Genomic DNA, 21257 nt, shown 5'->3' on the forward strand with positions numbered 1-21257 from the left:
CATAATGAGCCTCCTGTAGGCTAAGCACTGCCTTAGTCGGCTTCCTGGAGCCCCTGCCTACTATAATCAGCATCTGTGGGAAGCACACAAGCAGATGTCCACACGCTACATTCCACGCCAAGAATGGGCAGCTGCCAATTGCTCCCAGCCAGGTAGTCTGCTGTCTGGTGCTGGGGAATGGTTTCAGTCACTTAAAAACTTGGTATAAATTTTTGCATTAAACACTTTTTTAGCCAGGAAAAAAAACCCCAGAACTCTAGTTAAAGATGCACATGGTAAAGTACTTAGGGGAAGTACAGACATGTGCCGTTTCCTTTGAAATGCATCAAAAATAGGATGAATTGACAAGATCTGCATCACAGCCTGATGGCTTTCCCGGCTGCCCGAGCTGCCCTCCCCACTCCACCCCACTGGCATTTCCTGAAATGAAGGCTTCACACATTTAATCCTTCTGGATGCCTGTGGCACTGAGGATCCAGAGGAACATGCTACTGTCCCAAGTGTCACCAAGGATTCAGAGGAACATGTTACTGTCCCGAGTGTCACTGAGGATCCAGAGGAACATGCTACTGTACCGAGTATCACTGAGGATCCAGAGGAATATGCTACTGTCCCGAGTGTCACCAAGGATCCAGAGGAACATGCTACTGTCCCAAGTATCACTGAGGATCCAGAGGAACATGTTACTGTCCCGAATGTCAAGGAGGATCCAGAGGAACATGCTACTGTACCGAGTGTCACTGAGGATCCAGAGGAACATGCTACTGTCCCAAGTGTCACGGAGGATCCATAGGAACATGCTACTGTCCCAAGTGTCACGGAGGATCCATAGGAACATGCTACTGTCCTGAGTGTCACGGAGGATCCATAGGAACATGCTACTGTCCCGAATGTCAAGGAGGATCCATAGGAACATGCTACTGTCCCAAGCATCACTGAGGATCCAGAGGAACATGCTACTGTCCTGAGTGTCACGGAGGATCTAGAGGAACATGCTACTGTCCTGAGTGGTGCTTTTACTGTCTTTGATTTTATAGATGAGGAAACAGAGACCCAAGGTTGCAGAACTGAACTGGAATTCTGACCTCCGTCTCCAGCTACATCTAATTTCCTAAGAAGCTGACACCTCTAAGACAGGTTTTAATTGGCATGATTGCATCTAAGGGTCTTCATTAATAATAATTAGAGCACTGCTAACCCAGACTCATCACGCAGGTGCGCACTGCAAGGCTTCATACCACATGCAGTATAATCTGCAAAACTATCTTGTGGATAAGTATTACTATCCACTCCCTCTCCTGGTTTTTGTTGTTTTTTGTGTGTTTTTTTTTATTTGTTTTCTCCAGTGCTCATAGATGTCTGTCAGTTTGCTGCAGGTTTGGGGACACATGGCAGGCAAGTGCTTGACCACTGGTCTACACTCCTAGCCCCTCATAGCTCCCTTTTTCAAAGCAGGCAACTAAGACTTAAAGGGGGCCCATAATTTCTCAATGATACACACTAAAAACGGCTAAAAGGCAAGCAGGGTCACTACTGTGTATCCACTCTGAAGCCTTATTTTTGGCATGAATTGTGCTGATGGCTCATCTACAAGAGACCTTACGTTTGCAAGACCTCACCTTTTCAAAGCCCATGCCACCGAGAAAGGCGATCTCCAGAGTAGTTGTTTATTTGGCTGTGATGCAGTAGCGTCGTTTGTGTGGCACTGATCTTAAACTCAGTGAAAGATATGTACATGTCGTTTTTCAGGGAAGGTGTGCTCTCCATCACTGTAGAAAACCTGTGTCTGTTGGGTAGGGAGGACATGGAGGAAGAGACTGTGGTTAGCAGACTTGGTGATCAAGAGAAGCATCCTTGAGCCCCCACGGCGGCCGCTGGAGGTGAGCCGGGCGCTATGGCGTTCTGCCCTGCTCCGGCCTACCTGACGCACCAGCAGAAGGTGCTGCGGCTCTACAAGCATGCGCTGCGCCACACTCGAGTCGTGGTGTGTGCACAGGGACAAATGCCGGTACTTTGCTTGTTTGTTGAGAGCCCGGTTTGAAGAACATAGGAATGAGAAGGATATGATGAAGGCTATCCAGCTGCTGAGGGCAGCGGAAGAATAATTCTGGCAGAACCAGCACCCTCAGCCGTACATCTTCCCTGAGTCTCCCGGGGGCACCTCCTACGAGAATGCTACAAGGTTCCGGAATGGTGCTTAGGTTACTGGCATCCCTCTGAGAAAGCCGTGTATTCTGATTACTTTTCTAAGAGAGAGCAGTGGAAGAAGCTGAGGATGGAAAGCTGGGATCGGGAGGTTAAGCAGCTGCAGAAGGAGACATCACCTGATGGTATTATGACTGAAGCTTTGCCTCCTGCCAGAAAGGAAGGTGACTTGCCCCCACTGTGGTGGCATATTGTGACCAGACCTTGAGATCGGCCTGTGTAGATACAGGCCCTCACTGTTGATGCTTGCAAGTGGAGAAGCAAGAGAAGATGTTCACACTTGCCCTAATAAAACCAGCTAACCATGAAAAAAAAAAAAAGAAGAAGCATCCTTAAATCAAGCTTCATAGGCTGTTTCTGATACCACCTGCTTCCAAGATGGCGCCTTATTGCTGAGTCCTTTGGAGGGGGCGGAAACAGTGTCTCCCCATGGTGGAAGGGAAGGAGTGGCTGACTCATTCCCTCAAGACCTCTAACAAGACAGAGACTTTCTGGACTCTCTTAATGCTGTTGCTCTGAGAGTTTCGATAAGAAATTTGGATGGACACAACTATTCAGACAATAGCAGCTCTAATGCTCAGGGGCCTGCTGACGTCATAAGAACTGAAATTATAAACGCATGCTCGTGAAAGCAGTCTCCTGCCGCTTTGGTATGGTTAGTTATCTGGTGTGCAGGACAGCCCAACATGCCCATCCATCCTGTACACCCCACAGGTGTTCTTCACTCTGCATGAACCAGAGAGAGGCCATAGCACTACCTTAGCCTTATTCTGTGATGTCATCGTGGTCGCACACATCCATGCTGGCTGTTCCAACCTCGCCAAAAGGCTATAGAATCGATATGTTGGAAGCACCCAGCAGTCAGACGCTGAGCGGGATAGACGCCAGTTCATCCAGCTGAATTCTTGCTTCATTCCATGAAAACTAGAGGAAAAGGCTATTTTCTAATTATGCTTTACTCCAAAACTAAAGGATTTAGCCTCGGTTCCCACATCAGCAATTTGTCAGTGAGCATTTGATGTTGGCAGTTCCCATAACACATTAGAAGCCCGGTCTTCAGAAAAACTGACCTAATTAGATGTAATTTAATTTCTCGTAATTATGTATCTACTTCCATTGGAATTACATTGGCATCGTTATATTAAATAGTATTTTCCTTGTTAGTATTTCTAGCTTACCAACTAAGAGACCATGATTTTTCTGCTTCTTCCCATCTTACCTCGCTTCTCCTACTAGGGCTGCATAATTTTGCCTGTCTTTTATGGTTGTTATACCACATAATTCACGTCTCTAGCTTTTATAGGTATTACGAGAAGGAAGTTAATACATTTCTATTCCATTAGGGAGATATAAATAATATAGCTGATTTTTTGTGTTAATAAGTAACTCTAGTTAACTTTGATGAGCATAACTTTCCTGGAAGAAATTTGTTGTTAGTTTGTGATGAACTTTATGCCATAGCAATAGTAATTATTTCATAAAACAATGACATGTTACACTAAAAACAGCAAGTCCCGGCAAGCTGCTGCTTTGGTAGGCAGTAGCATGGGGTTGGTTGGTAATCTCCTAGTGAGGTACAGCTTCCCCACTGTGGCAGTGGCAGTGGCAGGGATTGGGGGAGGCACAGGTTGAAACACAGAAATGCTCTTTTGTTTCTAACATGCTGTTACACATGGTTCCCTTTCTGAAGAGAGCCTTTCTCCTCAGGGCACAGGGATAGGCTGTGTGATTGACACAGGAGCTGGGGGTGTAGGGCAAAGGGGAAGCTCACAGTCAGCATGTGTGAAGCCTTGTATTCAGTCCTTAACACGGGAAAAATATAAAAATAAAATTGCTTTAAGAAATCGTTGGAAGACCCACTCGAAAAATTCTTTCAAAGTTAACTTTCCATGACCCTTGTCCTACCTCCCCTGATACTTGTAACTGTGAAAATGTCTTTCCATTAGGTCACAGCTTGGAGTGTTGGGGACATCTTCACCCACAAGGTCAGGGAGAGAGAGAAACTGAACCTTGGGAGACCCCATGGAGTCTTTTCCCGTGCAGGCTCCTCCATGGTTTTCTGCAGGCATCTCCAGCCCCTCTCACGGACACCTCACATGCTTGGAGTTGTCCAAAGTAACTGGTAGCAAACTCTTTTCTTCCTAGACGTTCACAGGTCTGAGCTCTTGACATTGATTAGGGCATTTTGTTGTTGGAGACTAAACTATCAACCCAACCTCAGCGTGCCCCCTCATCCTTGCCATTGGACTTCCCTACCTCTTCCTTCTTCTGCTCCTCTCAAGATTCCCTAGGTCCATGCCAGTCAAGGACTTTCTCACAAAAGATTTTATGTATGGCATTGCGGTTTGAGCATGAAAGGCTTCTGTTCTAGTTCTGTCGAGCTGAACTGAATTTATAACCTAACCTGGCTTTGGGAGTAACAGATGCCAAGATTGAACCATAGATTCTTAGAATCATAGAGTTCATAGAATCGTAGATTCACTGAAGCATAGATTCAAACCTCATAAGCGGAACGTCCTCTTCCTCTACTGGGAGGAAGAGTTTCTGTTTACTTTGGAGGATGACCTCCGTGTCCTCATGGCTCACTTGCTGTGGTGGTTTAAATGAAAATGTCCTCAAGAGGCTCATGTATTGAACACTCGGTCCCGAGTTGGCTGTACTGTTTGGGGTCATTTAGAAGGTGTGGCCTTGTTTAGGGTGTATGACACTGGAGGCTGGCTTCCAGAATTTAAAGACTCAGCAATTCCAGTTTGATCGCTCTGCTTCGCACTCAGGGTTCAAGTTGTGAGCTCTCAGTTTGCTGTTCCAGGCCGCCATGCCTGTCCCCCTGACCATCACAGACTCTTATTCCTCTGGAACTGGAACTCTTTCTTCTATACGTTGCCTTGGTCATGGTATTTTTACCACAGCTGTAGAAAGATAGAAACATCCACTAGGATGCCAGTGACCTTAAAACCTCCCCAAAACTCCCACCATCAAAAATCAGGACAAGGCCCAGTCAACCCCAGAAACAGGAAAGCAATGAAGGAAGCGGGTGGAGGAGACTGGGCAGCCATGGTTTGATCTTGAAGTCTCCCTCACAGGCTCGTGTTTGGAGTGCTCCTTATCCAGAGTGGCATGGGCACAGGCACCAGTAGGGAGCCTTGGGGAGTTATTATCCCTAGCTCTGGCCACTCTCTCTGCTTGCTGGCACGGTACGATGTCAGGTGCCACACTCCCCTGCCACCATGAACTCTGTCATGGTGGACGGAGACCCCAGAAACAGCCAAAATAAGCCTTTGCTGTCATAAACAGGTTCTGCAGGAATTATGTGAGGTTCATCAGTTTGCCTGTCTATCCCAAGTTAGATGCAGGGGAACTGAGACTCGGATGTTAGGCAACTCGTGTCTAAATCACACAGAGGACCAGAGACAACATGGTGTGGTACAGTGTTTCCTTTCATTTCCGGAAACCTGTGTTGGATTTGATTGGCAACCCTGCTGTGGAGAGAGGCCCGGCCTTTAGGAAGGATGAGGTCCATAAAAGGGAGCAATGCCTTCCTCTTGGGAATAGGATAGTGATCACAAGAGCAGGCTGCCACAGGACCAGGCTGCCTCTTGTGTCTCGTAGTTGTCATATGTGTTCACTTGTTTATCATCTTCAGCCACGTCATGTCGCTTCGGAAGGCCGTTGTTGCTATGCCACTGGACTCCAGAGCCATGACTCAAAATGAATCTCTTTGCTCTTCAGAAACTACCCGGTCTCAAATATTCATCCACAGTAACAGAAAACAAACAGAGTTAAATAGAATGCTATCCTCATTACTATTCCAGCCCTTCAGTATGCTCAAAGAACAAACAAGTAACTTTGAAAAAGACTTTCTTTTTAGAAAGAGTTTCTTTTTAGAAGGATTACACTCATTGAAAATAGCAAATTATTCTGAGTATCTTTCAGTAATTAAGGTTTTCCATTGACTATAATGAAATTATCGAGGGTGGACCTTCAAATTAGCTCCAGTTATCAACTTGACATGGCCCAGAGTTAACTGAGGGAGTTACCGTTGTGGAATTACCTCTTATCACACCGGCCTGTGGGCATGCCTATGGGGAATGCTCTTGGTTGCTAGTTGATATTAGAGGGCCCAGCCCACCCAGGGCAGTGTCATCCCTGGGCAGGTGATCTTGGGTTATAAGAGAAAGTCGACAATGACCCGGAGAGAGCCAGCCTGTAAGCAGAGTCCTCTGCTTCTTGTTTTAGCACCCACTTCAGTTCTTCCCTGGCTCCCATCGCTGGTGGACCGGAAATGCAGGTGGAAACGAGTTCTTTCTTCCCCAGGTTGCCTTGGTCAGAATGTTTCAGCACAGCCGCAGAAAGTAAACTAGAATGTGGGGCAGCTTTTGGAAGCAAAGAGGTTTGTCTTAATTTGCTGTTTTGGAGCTGAAAGTTCAAGATCAGGTAGCTCCATTGATCCAGCAGCCTCTGGTGAGGGGCTGATGGCAGATGGCATCACGTGGCAGGAGGGAGTGGGGGAGACTCTCACAGGGCAAGCCAGGGAAAGCCAAAATAATAGCTCATTGGCTAGAGAACTAGCTCAGCACACGGGCCCCCAAAATCACCAGAATCCCTTCGCAGGACAGCACCCCCAATACTAACTCCCTCTAGGTTTCACCCCTTAATGGTCCCACCACCTCTCGTGTGGCCACACTAACAATCAAGCTTCCAGCCCATGAACCTTTGGGAATGAGCCATATGCAACCCCTAGCCATCAGCATGTTTCCAAATGAACAATGCAGACTTTATGAAACATGCATGTTCTAGCTCTGTAAAATGTGCCCATGCCCTGGCTCATGACCTATTAATAAACTTTAAGACAACTGAATTTAGGCAAAATGATGAGCCTGGCTCAGGGTGCAAAGAAGCCTTAGTGGAGGTCAGAGAAGAAACCGTTGGTTTCATTGTTGCCAGTTGTAGTTAAATCTTCAAGTGTGTCAAATTCCAATGTCACAATCATTTAAGCAAGAATAAGCCTAGCAATGTAGCCAGTGGGGTCCCAGTTAGTGATTGCAAGCAGGGGCTTTAGGGAGTGCTTGTTACACACTTCATTGCCTGAGAACAATATAAACAATATAAACATATAAACACTGCTTGTCTCTGACTCTGGGTCCAAATAGGCCCCTAAGATGTGGGTTAAGTAATCAAAGATGGGAAGAGTTCATCTGATTTCACTGGAGCTTATATGTGATAAACAGTAGCTTTTACTTCTGCTGAAGTTCTCTTGTGGAAAGGGTATAGCTGTGTTCCATCCAATATTAGTCTATCAGAACTTTCAAAGGCCCAGGGTCCCAGAAGTATGTCAACTGCAGAAGGCACAGGGTGAAAACCCAGGTAATATGTGAACAGGTGAGTGATGGCTGGGAACAGTGGGTGCTGGGGCCATCTAAAGATAACCTTCTCTGTACGGGAGGCAGCATGAGCTACTCCCGGCAGCCATCTGACGTCACGGGGCAGAGAGCTATGTTCCTAGCTTCTTGAATTTTTCAAAAGATGCCAGGAATCCAGATCTATGTGATCCCTTCATCTTCCTACATTAGCAACTGTCTAGTTTTTCTTTTGTTGTTTTTGCTTTTTTTTTTTGTAGACTGTTTAAATACAGTGTTTTGCTTTGCTAAATATAACCATGGGGTGGCTGAGCTGCCAGACGTAACCCTAAAGTGGTACTTCTCAGGATCGTACCATCCTTATCTTAAGTGTGTAGCATTCATTTGCAGCCTCTGTTTTCTCCTTTACAAGAGCACATGTGGGTTTGCTGCCTCCTGCCACCCAATGCACCTGGCTGGTGGACTCTGTCCCTCCGTGCGTGCGTGCCGTGCCGTGTGTGTGTGTGTGTGTGTGTGTGTGTGTGTGTGTGTATTTGTCTGTATCACTTTATGCCCATATAGTAGAAAGCTAGGTACCTGTGTTAGAAATAGGATCAGCAACAAGGTAGCATTCTAGAGCAGATTCCAAACCTGTATGGTCCAGTGTCATCTCTAGCCCCAAGAGACATCTGAGACAAGACTGCTGAGCTCTTGAAGTACTGTTAGAGTAAGCCCAGATGTGCTTGTCAAAGCAAAATGAACTCTGGATTTGAAAACTGTGGAAAGATCAGATTTCCCGTTTTAAAAATGGTAATTGCAAGTCGAACTATTTTAGATGTATTGATTAAGTAAAATGTGAGTGTGGAAGTCATTTAACTCGTACACTTTTAATGTTATTAGAAAATTTAAAATTGCATCTGATACTCACATTCTCTCCTGTTCAGGGCTGCTCTCAGCTTACTGGAAATTTCTGTAAAGGTCCAGATAGCCCTTGAGTCTCCATGGCCCGGCTAGTGTTGGCTGCAAATAATCACTGGGCTGGTTTTGTGCAAAACCAGTCACAGGTGGCATGCAAAATGTGGCCATATTGCAATAAAACTTTATTAGCAAAATCAGGCAGGGCCAAGACTGCTGCTTCCTGCTTGCTAAGAAATAGTAGGAAGAAGGTGATGGGGATTCTGAGGGGTGGTGATGATCTCTTCCTTGATCTTTCACTGGTCAATTGGGGTGCTAACCTTTTTTTATTTTTGGAAATTCACTGAGGTAGCCCCACATGATGTGTGTACTTGTATGCACTTCCATCGCTCCATGAGAAGTTGACTTAGAGGAGCTTGTGTGGATCAGTTCTCTTCCTACCTCAGGTGCACAGCCATTCTACCCATTCTTTATCAGTGGTGAACAGTTTAGTTGTTCAGAGTCTGTATCTTTGCTCCACGTCTCTGTGGCTTTTGTCCTACACCTGCTTTCTGCTCAGTGACATTTGCTTTGGAGAAAAATATACATGGAAGAATGGGAATGGTAGGCTGTCTAGGGAATGGTGAGGGAATAGATTTCATGGGACACCATAAGTATAAACCGTGTTAAAGATGAATGTGGGTGTAAGACACCGAATTTGCCAATTAAAACAAAATCCTTGATCCCCATGAGCTCATCGTGTCCGCACAGTGAATAAACAAGCCCCAGTATTTGGCCATCGGAATATAGATTCTGCTTGCCGGAGCAATGCAGGCTGAAGGAGAGAACTTGGCAAGAGGTTAGAGGGTCTGACACCGGTGAAACCAGGCTCCCCAGGTCAGGGCATGTGAACGCAGACCCACCGATAGCTGGAAAAGCACCCTCCCACCCCAGCTCTTCCTCCCCATCAGCAGAGAAGTTGCAGAAGGGAGCCTCCAAAAGTGGAAACATTTTCAAATAAGTCTTTTAACTTTTTGCCTGTGGATACAGCTGCGTTGACACAAAGCCACGTTTGAGGCACGATGTCTCGGAAGCCTGGCACCACGGAGTGTTTTTCTACTGGGACCCATAATTGTTGGCTTTTAAGAGTGGTCCTGTGTTCAGTTTTATCAATGTGGTACTTGAACTGGACTTTCAGCTGACCTCCAAAAGGAAATAGTTTTAAAAGGAAGAATTTTAAGTCTGCCAAAAGCCAGATAATGGCACAGCACAGAGAAAAGCCAGCGTTCTGTGGTTTTTATATTAAAATACGAGTCTCTCAATGCCTCAAAACAGTGGCCAGAAAATGTGAAGTTTAATACATGAGGCACGAAGGAGCCGTTTTAATGAGCTTTATTTTCCCGTTGTCCTTTGTGATTCCCCCAGAAGGAGCAAACATCTTTCTCCTGGTCCTCCCTCTCTATCTATTTTGCTTTTATACAAATGACTGTTTGCATTAAAGTCATTTCAAAATACACTGACAATATTCATGCCTAACTCAAGGCCTCATACCTTGAGGAGTTTTCAGCTGCAGGCTCTACAGTGTATCTTGGGGACCAAGGCCAACAGCATCTGGCTTATCCAGCATCATGAATTACTGTTCCCATAAGTCCCCATTAAGATACCTTACTTCCCATGGCTTTGTCTGAGCCATACAATTAGTTCTGCTAATTGACAGTGTTTTTATGTGTTCATAAGGTACCATGTGAGAAGCCAACATCCATGTACACTGTACAATGATCAAATTGGGGTAGTTAGAATTTTTACTTCTTCAATAGGTATTTTTAAATATGCTGCGTCGTGAGTGGAATCAGTGCTAGAACATGGGCTTAGCATGCTCAGAGTTCTGGTTTCAATATGTAATGCAAAGAAAGAAAGGAAGGAAGGAAGGAGGGAGAGAGGGAGAGAGGGAGAGGTGGAGGGAGGAAGGGAGGGAGGGGAAATGAGGGAGGGAAGAAAGGAGGGAGGAAAAGAATGTTTTCCCACAACCCTAGGGAATGCTGAAATGAATTACTTCTATATGACTCCATTTTCAACCTGCACATCCATCTTCTGCTCCACCCCCATGGATGAAGGGATGTGGGGTGGTTTGTTTAGTTGACCCAGACCTATTTATCAAGGCTCAGTAGAGCTGGTCTCTAGAAATTGATGATCTTTAATGAGAATGCTTCAACCTGATGCTAGTGTGGACTCTGGGATGGAACACACATAGCAAGTCAGTTCACAGCAAGTGTGGCTCACGGGCCAGCTGGCATTGAGTGCCATCTTGCTGACCTCGCACATTGGTCACATAAATTGGATGGGAAACACCAACACAGACAGCTAACAGAGTTTGACCTACTGGCAGCCTGGGATCCCTTACATTCTATATCCTTGCCGGCACTTAATAAAGTCAGCCTTAAGTTTGAGACACTGAAGTGGATGCATGAGGTATTTCCCTGCAGTTTTGAGTTTTCCTGATAAGTAGTGATGCTGATCTCTTGCACCTGCCTTAGGATGGGGACATCTCTGTAGTGAAGATTCCATTTGTTTGTTCTTTTTATAAAACTGTGTCTTTTTCTCATTGGTTCTCATGGGTCTTTGTATTGTTATTCCATGAGTTCTTAGACAGACAAACACACAGACATAAGGACATATAAAAGATGTGGTGGTGTCCCGGTATATGGCAGGTCAGTTGTTTGATCCTAATATTCAAAGTTATGCATAGCAAGGACATATCCCCAAAACAAAAACTTGGGCTTGGTCACACAGACATAATCCCAGCTACTTAGGAAGCTGAGGCAGGTGTGCTGCAAGTTCAAAACCAGCCTCATCATTATGTTCATCACTTTTAAACAAAACCTTTACATTTTAATGAATTTAATGAATTTTGCTTTATAGGTTTACTGGATTATCTTAATGTCTTATCTTTTTAAAATTATTTTGATGTGTGTGTGTTTGTGTGTGCACGTGTACCATAGCACCCATGTGTGTGGTCAGAGGACAGCTTACCGAAGTCAGTTCTTTCCTTCTACCTTGTGAATTCTGGAGTCCAAACTTAGGTCCTCGGGCCTGATGACAAGTGTCTTTACCCACTTAGCTATCATGTCAGTTTGGGATGATCCTTCTAAATGCTTTGATCTTTTATACTTTATTTTTTGAGGTAGTAGGTATTTGTATGTCCTAATAAAGAAATCCGTGCCGCTCCTTCTTTGCCTTTATCCTAACAGATTTCTCTCTGCAATTCTTGATTGAGGAGCATGAAAACCAGGTGTGCTGGTTACGTGCCATTCACTTGACACCAGCTAGAGTCATCAGGGAAGAGGGAACTTCAGTTGAGAAAATGTCTCTATCAGATTGACCTGTAGCAAGTCTGTGGGACATTTTTGAGATTAGTGATTAATGTGGTGGGGGGGGCAGCCCGTCATGGATGGTGCTACCCCTTGTTGGGAGGTCCTGAGCTGTATATAAAACAGCAAGCTGAGCATAGTAAGCAGCATTCCTTTATGGCTTCAACTTTACTTCCTGCCTTTAGGTTCCCCCTTGAGTTCCTGCCCTGACTCCCTTAAAAACAGGCTGTGAATTGTCAGATGAAATACAGCCTTTCCTCCCAAAGTGGCTTTTGGTGACAGTTTTGTCACAGCAAATTAGGACACCGGGTGTCTTAGTTCCTGTTCTATTGCTGTGAGGAGACCAGGACCAAGGATTTTTGAAACTTCAAAGCCCATCCCCCAGTGACACACTTCCTCCAACAAGGCCACACCTCCTAGCCCTTCTCATCCTATCAAAGTGTCCCACTCCCTAGTGACTAAGCATCCAAATATATGGGCCAATGGGAGCCATTCTTATTCAAACCACCACAACAGTCTGGCTAAATCTAAGTGAAGCACAAAGTTAAATTATCAAGGTAGACTAGCAAATTTGTGGCATACATTGAAACAGGAAGGGCCTGTCAGATTGTTAATCCATGGGACCAAGGAGGAAAGCTATGATCCAGAGACTTTGGAGCTGGGGACAAGATCACTAACACTTGGCCGGGCGGTGGTGGCGCACGCCTTTAATCCCAGCACTCGGGAGGCAGAGGCAGGCGGATCTCTGTGAGTTTGAGACCAGCCTGGTCTACAGAGCTAGTTCCAGGACAGGCTCCTCCCCTAGAAAACTACTCTCTTGCATATCAACAGCTTCTGACTTATTGCCTAGAAACATTCAAAAGTTAGTAAAGTCCATGTTTTAGAGACATCATGCTAGTGTCGGGTGACCCATCACTTTTAAATGCACAAACACCATCATCTGAATAATCCTCTCCTGACCATATCCAGGAAGTCAACCCTCTATTGAAATAACATTTACTCATCCCTAATCCTCTGACTGCTCCCCAACTTTCCATAAGCTTTCCTTAAAAAGGCCTATGTCAGTGGTTCCATGATCTCACTTGTTTTCCTACCGTCCCAGGCAAGTGTTTGGGGCTGCATTTCATAATGAGACCCTGGCAGGGTCAGGATGGAGCTGCCCAGGCACTGAGGACCAGAGCCAAGTGGGAAGGAGCCAGAAGGCACAGAATATACAGCAAGAAGGCAGGATTTCTCACTGAGTGACAGGTCTGGAGGCCATGACTGGGAGGCTTCCAGTCAAGACAAAGTGACTCACAAGCATCCTTCCATGGTGGGCCTTCTAACTTCGTGTTTGGATTCTGCAGCAACAGGACAGAGTTGATTCTCCTAAGAGGAAGGAACTGGAGGGACACAATGCAGGGCTGATGATGCACCAGAAGATGGAGCAATCACACATACCTGGTTCCATTGGTCCATTCCTTGCTGATGCTGTAACATTAATCAGAGAGATCACACCCATCTTAAGAGCAACAAAAGGATGGAGCAGGATACATGTGTAAAACTATAGTTTTCTGATTTCCTTCCCTTTTGTTTGGCCCTTCCTTCCTTCCTTCTTTCCTTTCTTCCTCCCTCCTTCCCTCCCTCCCTCCTTCCTTCCTGTTGGCTATATCAACAAGCAGCTTTTAGTCCTTTATCTTTCATGCCCACTTTGCAGTGCTGGCTCCGCCCCACTGAACAGCTACAATGCCTTAAACCTTCCCTTGATTTTCATGCGGATACAATCTGTTCTGTGGTTAGAGCTTACAGATAAGGGCTTGTAACTCCTGCTGTGTCTCCAGCACAGACCTCTTTCTGAAGTACTGAACTTGTGAATGCCCTGCTTCCTGAACTGTCCACATGGTTAAACACTTAACTCCCAAATTCCACTCATCATATTTTCCCCAAACCCTTTTCTTCTTTCTTGTGCTCTGCATTCTGAGAACCCAGCCACTGAGACCCTGGTGGTTCAGGCTTCTTACTGGCTAGTTCTACATATACATTAACCCATTACTAATAATCATTTCTAATAATAATAATAATAATTTCTAATAATCGCTATGTGCCGTGTCTTACCGGTAATGCTCTGGCATCTTGCTTCTCCAGTGGCTGCTCATGTCTCCCTGAATCCACTCTGTTCTCCCTGTATCTCTGTTTGGATTTCCCACCCGACTCTACTCTGCCTGGTGATTGGTCAAATCGGCTTCTTTATTAAATAATAGTAATAAAACATATTCACACCATATAGAGGGGCATCCCACATCAGGCAAGTAGAACAGAGGTCACTGAGGAACACTGAGACTTGAGTCTCCCATCCAGTAGACCGAGAAGCTGGGGAGGTAGTCTCATCAGCCCTGTCAATCATTGGCTTTCTCTATCACAGGCTGCCTCCTCCTGGCACTACCTGTTTGCCTTAGGTCCTGTGGGCCAGGTATAGCCCACATCCAGGGTGACCTCAGCTCTGACGCTGAAAATCACCAAGTAAGACACAGTTCGTAACATGGACGGCACCTTTTCTTGGGTTATTTTTTGCTTTGGGGTAACTTCATGCTTCCCGATTATCTGCTTCTGTGCGAGCCGTCGCTGCTCTCTGTTATCCCTTCCCCTTTCTCAGACTGTGTATGTATGCATCCCTCTCCCTTAGCAGGAATGCTTTTGTATTTTGTCTCTTTGAAGCCCTGGCTGAAGTATAAACATTTGATGGATGGAGACCAAGCCCCCTCTCATCTTTGTATCTCTGTAGCTGAGTGAATGAAGGAACCATAGAGGCCATGGTAAAGTGTGCAGACCCCTTCAGGCTTGCTCAGGTAGTCTTGGCATAGAGCGTTATGAGGCCAGAGATGAGCACCTTTCTTTCAGAACTACAGACCCTAAGATGGCATCCCATCACTTCCAAATCTGCAGCCAGTTGTTCCTTGTTGAGTTCAGGGACAACATTTTTGCATATGGCTGCATCTGTCTTCTGGGGTGAAGTACGGTCAAAAGAGTAAATGAAGAATTTGTTCAATGGTAGCACACACATATAACCCTAGCACTTGGGAAGGTGAGGTAGAGAGACAAGTTCAATTTCAGTCCCGTGAATCCACAGAGAAGTTGAGATCAGCCTAAGTTATATAGCAAGACTTTGTCTCAAAACAACAGCAAAAGCTGCTCGATTCAATGTTTTAAACCCACTGAATCTCCCCCCTCCTGAGGCTACCCCCTCCTAAACACCTCGTCATCTTTGTCTGGAGTTTGGAGAAAATTAAATTCTCCCTATCTATACGTACCCTACTCTCATCAGCCTTTACCCAGCATGCTGTTGTATCATAGCCTTCCCCTCGACAAAGACCCTTGCTTTACCAGACTTTAGTCAGACACCGGAACCTTCTCGCAGGTACTCTGTGTACTTCCTTAAATTCTGCTTTAGCAAAGAACCTTGCCAAATTAGCCAGAACCTCCAGTCTCCAGTTCCTCAGCCTCCACCATTGCTCCAGGGACGTCTACTCACGTGGCCCGTCTTCAGCAAGATTCCTGGCAGGTTGTTTTATCTAGAATCCCCCTCACACCTGATGTTTCCTTTTTAGTAATTGTCTATCCACTGCCCCCATCCAGCTCTCCACTGTAAATCCCCACTTGCTTGTGCTGTATTGAGGATTTAATACTATCTGTCTTCCTGAATGCAAAATGTTATTGCCATGCCCACTGTATGCATGGCCGCGGTCTTGGCTAAAGTCCGTCCCCCTGTGCTTCAATGTGTCTCATGACTTTCTTTCTTTCTTTCTTTCTTTCTTTCTTTCTTTCTTTCTTTCTTTCCAGACTCCTTGTGGGTTGTGAGTTCTTCAAAGTTAGAGCCAGGGCTGGTCTCACACATCCTTGTGCCCCCAGTGTTTGTATCCTTGTGTTTTTTCTATGCATGGGAGCTCGGTGTCAGTGTTGAGTTCTTGAGAGATGGGTGTTTACTGAGCTCTACCCTCTTCCACTGCTAGATCTTCCACCCAGGAAGCCACGGCTCTCAGCTGTAGAGGAGCCAGCAGGCCTCACGATACCTTCATATGTTTTCAGCTACTTCTCTGGCTCCCCCAGTTAACTTCTCTGAGCCTCCTTCATCTTTTCCAAATTGGGAGTGGCTATAAAGTGGGCCATATCTCATAAGTCAGTAATTTGTTGGCTCCATTTGTGGAGGGAAAATGAAGCCCCATTGCTTGGATGTGCAAGAAGACCAGCTGTGTAAGCATGTAGCCCGGGGCGCAAACACACAGCCTCTAAAGTCGCCGTTTCTTTCCCTTCACACGGCTGGCCTTGGAAACGTTATTTTAACTTGTTGTGTCTTGTTGCTGTATCTCTAGGATTCAGGCTTAAGCAGAGGCCAACTTCTCATGAATGCCATTAGGATTATATGAGACTCCATGCCAGCTTGACTTGCAGCTACTGACTTTTGTAGATCTCTCCTAAAGAGTATTGGGGAATTCATGTCCCCGGGATCAGCCTTCCACCAATAGCTGGTAAGGGTTGTTATGGGTGGCTGGACCCAGGAGGCTTCCTTTCCTTCTCCTTTTGCTCCTTGATATTCTCTTTTTCTCCTTTTATTTATTCTTTGCCTGCCAGCCCTACCTATCCTTTCTCCTGGCTCGCTATTAGCCCTCCAACTCTTTATTAGACCAATCAGGTGTTGTCGACAGGCAAAGTAACCCAGCTTCACAGAGTTAAACAAACGCAACATAAAAGAATGCAGCACATCTTTGCATCATTAAACACATCTGTGTTAGGATGTAGCATGGTGGATCCGTGGCTAGCATCTAGCAAGCCTCGGGATATCACTGCTTCTGCTGTGAGTGGCAAACAAGGTGTTCCTAGAAAGGAGAACCATCTCATCTACCATGTGCTCATCCCCATGCTCCAGGAAGATCCCACTGTGGGCCGGGCAGATGTGGGAGCGTGGGGAATAACAGTCCGTGTAGAGCCTGCATGCTCAGCAACTGGATTGCCTTCAGGAGAGAATTAAGGAAAACAAGATTTGCTGTTTTAAAGTGTAAAGTCACAAGTGTTTGTGAGATACATAAACAAATACACAGTCATAAAGTTCCTAAAGTTCACTAAAGGAGAAAAACATGTCTGAGCCAAACTCCGTGGCTCACACCTGCAATCTTGGGGCTCAGGAGGCCAGGGCTGTAGGATATCTAATTGGGGAAAACATGGTTTATGTAGTGAGTTTGGGGCTAGCCAGGACAACATGACAAAACCATTTCTCAAAGAAAATCCAAACAAAGAATACAGGAAGAAGCTGGGAAATACCGGTTCACAAGAGGCATGAAATATCTTTGATGTTGCTCTGGCTTTTGGCCACCCTGAGTTTCTCTGTTTAGTTTGTAGGGTTCATGTCCTCTTTTCTGGATTGAGGAGTTAATAGTTGAACTTTCATTAGAATTGCTTGGTTAAATTTACCCAGCAAGTTGCCAGAATTTTTGGCAAAACAACCATCTGCTTGTGGTTAAGATTCTCCTGGTTCTGTTACAGCCAGACTTGGTTATGTTTGAAGAATCATGAGGCTTGGCTCTCTGGGCAAGAAAAATGGATAGGCCACCAAACAAGATGGCCTTTGAATCTTTCCTTTCTGACTCTTCTAAGTCTTCTCTTCCAGGACATTGAATCTGACAACAAGGGGAAAAGTACCAAATTCTTCAGTTCTTGAAGTCTAATCATTAAGGAATTTAGAAAAAAGAGCCATTAAAGACTGGAGGATAGCTCAGTCAGCAAAAGGCTTGCTGTGCAAACACAAGGACATTCAGTACCCATATAAAATAGTCTAGCATAGGGATGTGCACTTCTAATCCCAGCACTGCATAGGCAGGGCCAAGAGGACCCCTAGGGCTCCTGGCCAGCCCATCTAGCCTGTTCTGTGAGCCCCAAGCCAATGAGAGACCTTGTACAAACAACGTGGTTGGCATCTAAAATAGAAAGACATCTGTGGTGGCTCTTTGGCCTCCACACTCATGTCCACATACATTTGTGCACATGACATATGTGCACACACACACAGAGAAAGAAAAAACAAAGAGGTATCCTGTAGACATAATGAGTATGGGAAGTCTTGGCAGAATGGTGTGTGTATAATAAGCCCCAGGGGGCTGCTAAACCCCATGGTCCTCTTGCCTATTGGAATACACCGTGACAGCTTGCCACCCTCACTAGGCCAGCAGATCATAACCTTGGAGTGGCGCCAACCTAAGCAATGCTGTTTGTAAGTTGTATTTTGAAGGTTATGCATGGATATTTTGGGCACTTTTTTCAAAAGACAGGTGCTGGGGACTTTTCAAACAGGGCATCTGGCTTCACCTTTATCTTTCTCTTGTAGGGTCTGGGCCACAAATTCTGAGTGAGCTTTTATTTCTTCCTTTTCCCTTTGGGGTTTTAAAAAATGCATTAAAAACTCAAATTAAAAGCCGGGCAGTGGTGGCACACTCCTTTAATCCCAGCACTCAGGAGGCAGAGGCAGGCGGATCTCTGTGAGTTTGAGGCCAGCCTGGTCTACAAGAGCTAGTTCCAGGACAGGCACCAAAAACTACAGAGAAACCCTGTCTCGAAAATCCAAAAAAAAAAAAAAAAAACCAAACTCAAATTAACCTTTTCCTTTATATCAAAGACAGGTGTGCCCAGAGGCTTGCTGTCTTAGTTAGGGTTTCTATTGCTATGAAGAGACAGCAGAACCATGGCAACTCTTACAAAGGAAAACATTTAGTCGAGGTGGCGGCTTACAGTTCAGAGGTTCAGTCCACTATCACCATGGTGGGGAGCATGATGACGTGCAGGCAGACATGGTGCTGGCTGCATCTTTCAGGGAACAGGAAGTGGACTGTGACACTGAGCAAAGCTTAAGAGACCTCAAAGCCTGCTCCACAGTGTCACACTTCCTCCAACAAGGCCACACCGACTCCAGCGAAGCCATACCTCCTAACAGTGCTGCTCTCTGTGAGCTGATCAGGGCCAATTACATTCAAACTACCACACTTGCTCTGCACACCTAAATACCCTCCTATGTATCATTTGTCAGTTGCATGGTCAGTTGCAAAAGACCAGTGTAACTCTATGGGAAGTGGAGTTGGGTCGATGTATGTAGTAAGTATCATGTGTGTATATGTATGTGTGTTTCAGGGGTATGCTGTGACATATATTCTATGCATGTCAGTCATGGGGTACAATTGCTTTCCAAAAACTTTCTACTTCTGAAAAATGCAATAAAAATGCACTTATCCACATCATGTGCAGGAAATGTGCAAGGGAGTGTATTAGTCAGGGCTCTGTAGAGGAGCGTGAAGGAATGGACTTGCTAGCAAGGCTGAGACAAGCAGGCAAAGAGCAGAAGCTCCTTTCTTCCATGACCTTACATGGGCTTCCCGCAGAAGGGATGGCCCATATTAAAGGTGTGTCTTCCCCGCCTCAAGACCCAGATTAAAGATGTGTGACTGCCTACCTCAAAAGTGAATTCACCTACTTCAAAACAAGCAAAAAAAAATCTCTCACAGGTGTGCCTTCCATTTCTGGGTTGTAGTTCATTCCAGATGTAGTCAAGTTGGCAACCAAGAGTAGCCATCACCGGAAATATAGGGACTAAAACAAGCAGGTCTAAATCCTGTAACATCTGAGAAGGGGTATGGAAAGGGGGTGTCCACAGGGATGGGGAGGGATGGGTGTATGGGATGGATCTTTAAATCACTGTCATTTTCTTTATTTCTATGAGTTAGGATCATATACACATGCTTTGTCTAAGGTCTTATACATGCTAAGCATATACTTTCCCGGCCACTTCTAGCACATCCTAAATACTACATACTAATTATCAAAACATACACCCACAAATGTGTTCTCAAACAAATCTTGGGTGGTTTTTTTTTTGCCAGTCAAGTTTGGTTCTACCCTAGGTCTCTGGGCTCTCTTGTCTCTAGGTCCTGGCCCTCAGTGGTGAGCTCCCTCTCGTGGTATGGGTCTCAAGCTGGGCCAGTCATTGCTTCGTCACTCCCACAGAGGTGCCTGTCTAACTGCCACTTGATATACCAAGGCTGGCTGAATCCATGGGAGGCCAGTCCTTTGATGAAGAGAAACGGAGGAGGAGGAGTGGGTGGAAGTACGGAAGGGACTTGGAGGAGAGGAAGGAGGAAAGCAAACCAACACAAAAGCCATTAATAAGGGGCTGGAGCAATAGCCAAGTTGGTAAAGTGCTTGCCACACAAACATGAGGCCTTGACTTCAATGCCCAGCACACAAATGGTCCTATAAAAAGCCAGGCGTGAGAGTACATGTCTATAACCCTGGCAGTCTCCGGAGGCTGTGTTAGTTGCATGGTGGGTTATGCTGACTCTGGCCGCTTGCTGGGGTTGTCCTCCATTGTCTGCCGATTTCCTGGGAGAGTTTTCTCTCTCTCTCTCTCTCTCTCTCTCTCTCTCTCTCTCTCTCTCTCTCTATCTCTCTCTCTCTCTCTCTCTCTCTCTTTCTTTCCTTGAGGGCAGTGTTTTAAACACAAGAGAAAAATTAAGTCATAGCTGCTGGTAGACTACACCTGCAAACCTAACACTCGGGAAGTGCAGGTGGGAGGAATAGAAATTTAAATTTTCCTTAGCTATATATTAAGTTCAAGGACAGCCTGGGTTGCCCGTGCCCCTGTTTGAAAACAAGTAAACAAGAAGAACTAATGGAGAAGGAGAAAAGAGGGGAGGAGATAGAGGAGGGGGACATAAAGGGGAGGAAGTTATTTGGCTTTTTCTGGGCTCTGACTCTGAATCTTCTCTGTAGATATCATGTAGCCAGGGCAGTCACTGAAGCTTGGGGCACTTCTGCGGTCTGAAAAAAAGGGCAGAATCAGCACCACTGGCTGCTGAAGCGGTCGGTGTCAGGATGTCTGGGGTGTGGTACCAAGTGCAAGGAGAGCCCAACCAAGTCTCCAGCAGGAGCTGGCACGAGGCTAGGTCTGGGCACTGGTCAGAATCCTTCCTTCCCCGTTTGGTGATGTGCTATTTGTTTGCTGTGGCTTTTCAAAGCACTCCCCACCTTGCCGTATGCAGGGAACACGATCTTTCTTCTCACCCAGGACTGCTGATGTCCTGAGCCACAAACTACCCACTGCCTGACCCAGCCTGGCCACAGCCTCTCAGGAGGAAAACAGGAAGTGCATATGCATCTTCCACGTTTGGCTCTCGTTTACATTTCTCATGTGTCTTGAATAACAGGACAATTTTCCTTTGTAGGAAAATACCTACAGGAATTAAGCTGCCGTATGTTGAAGAACATTTTATTCTAGTAAGTTATTTTGTGTTCTTCACTATTTTAAGGCCTGTCACAGGTTCTCATTAACTCTTGCCAGAGACTTACCAGGCCGGGAAACATGTGGATGGGTGGAACAGGCATCATGGTTCCTCCACATTGTAGTGTGGAGCTGGGTGCCCTGCCCCAGAGGAGTACAGCT

The 21257-nt window shown here is 45.7% G+C and overlaps 1 protein-coding gene and 1 pseudogene across 1 annotated transcript in view; both read left to right on the forward strand.

Annotated features, from left to right (window-relative positions):
* The window catches only part of Rin2 (Ras and Rab interactor 2), a 160295-nt gene that overhangs the window by 27582 nt on the left and 111456 nt on the right, over window positions 1-21257 (forward strand). The window lies entirely within an intron of this gene.
* Window positions 1864-2531, forward strand: LOC142845092 (NADH dehydrogenase [ubiquinone] 1 beta subcomplex subunit 9 pseudogene; annotated as a pseudogene).

The sequence above is a fragment of the Microtus pennsylvanicus genome, chromosome 2 (genome assembly GCF_037038515.1).
Source record: "Microtus pennsylvanicus isolate mMicPen1 chromosome 2, mMicPen1.hap1, whole genome shotgun sequence".
Taxonomy (NCBI): domain Eukaryota; kingdom Metazoa; phylum Chordata; class Mammalia; order Rodentia; family Cricetidae; genus Microtus; species Microtus pennsylvanicus.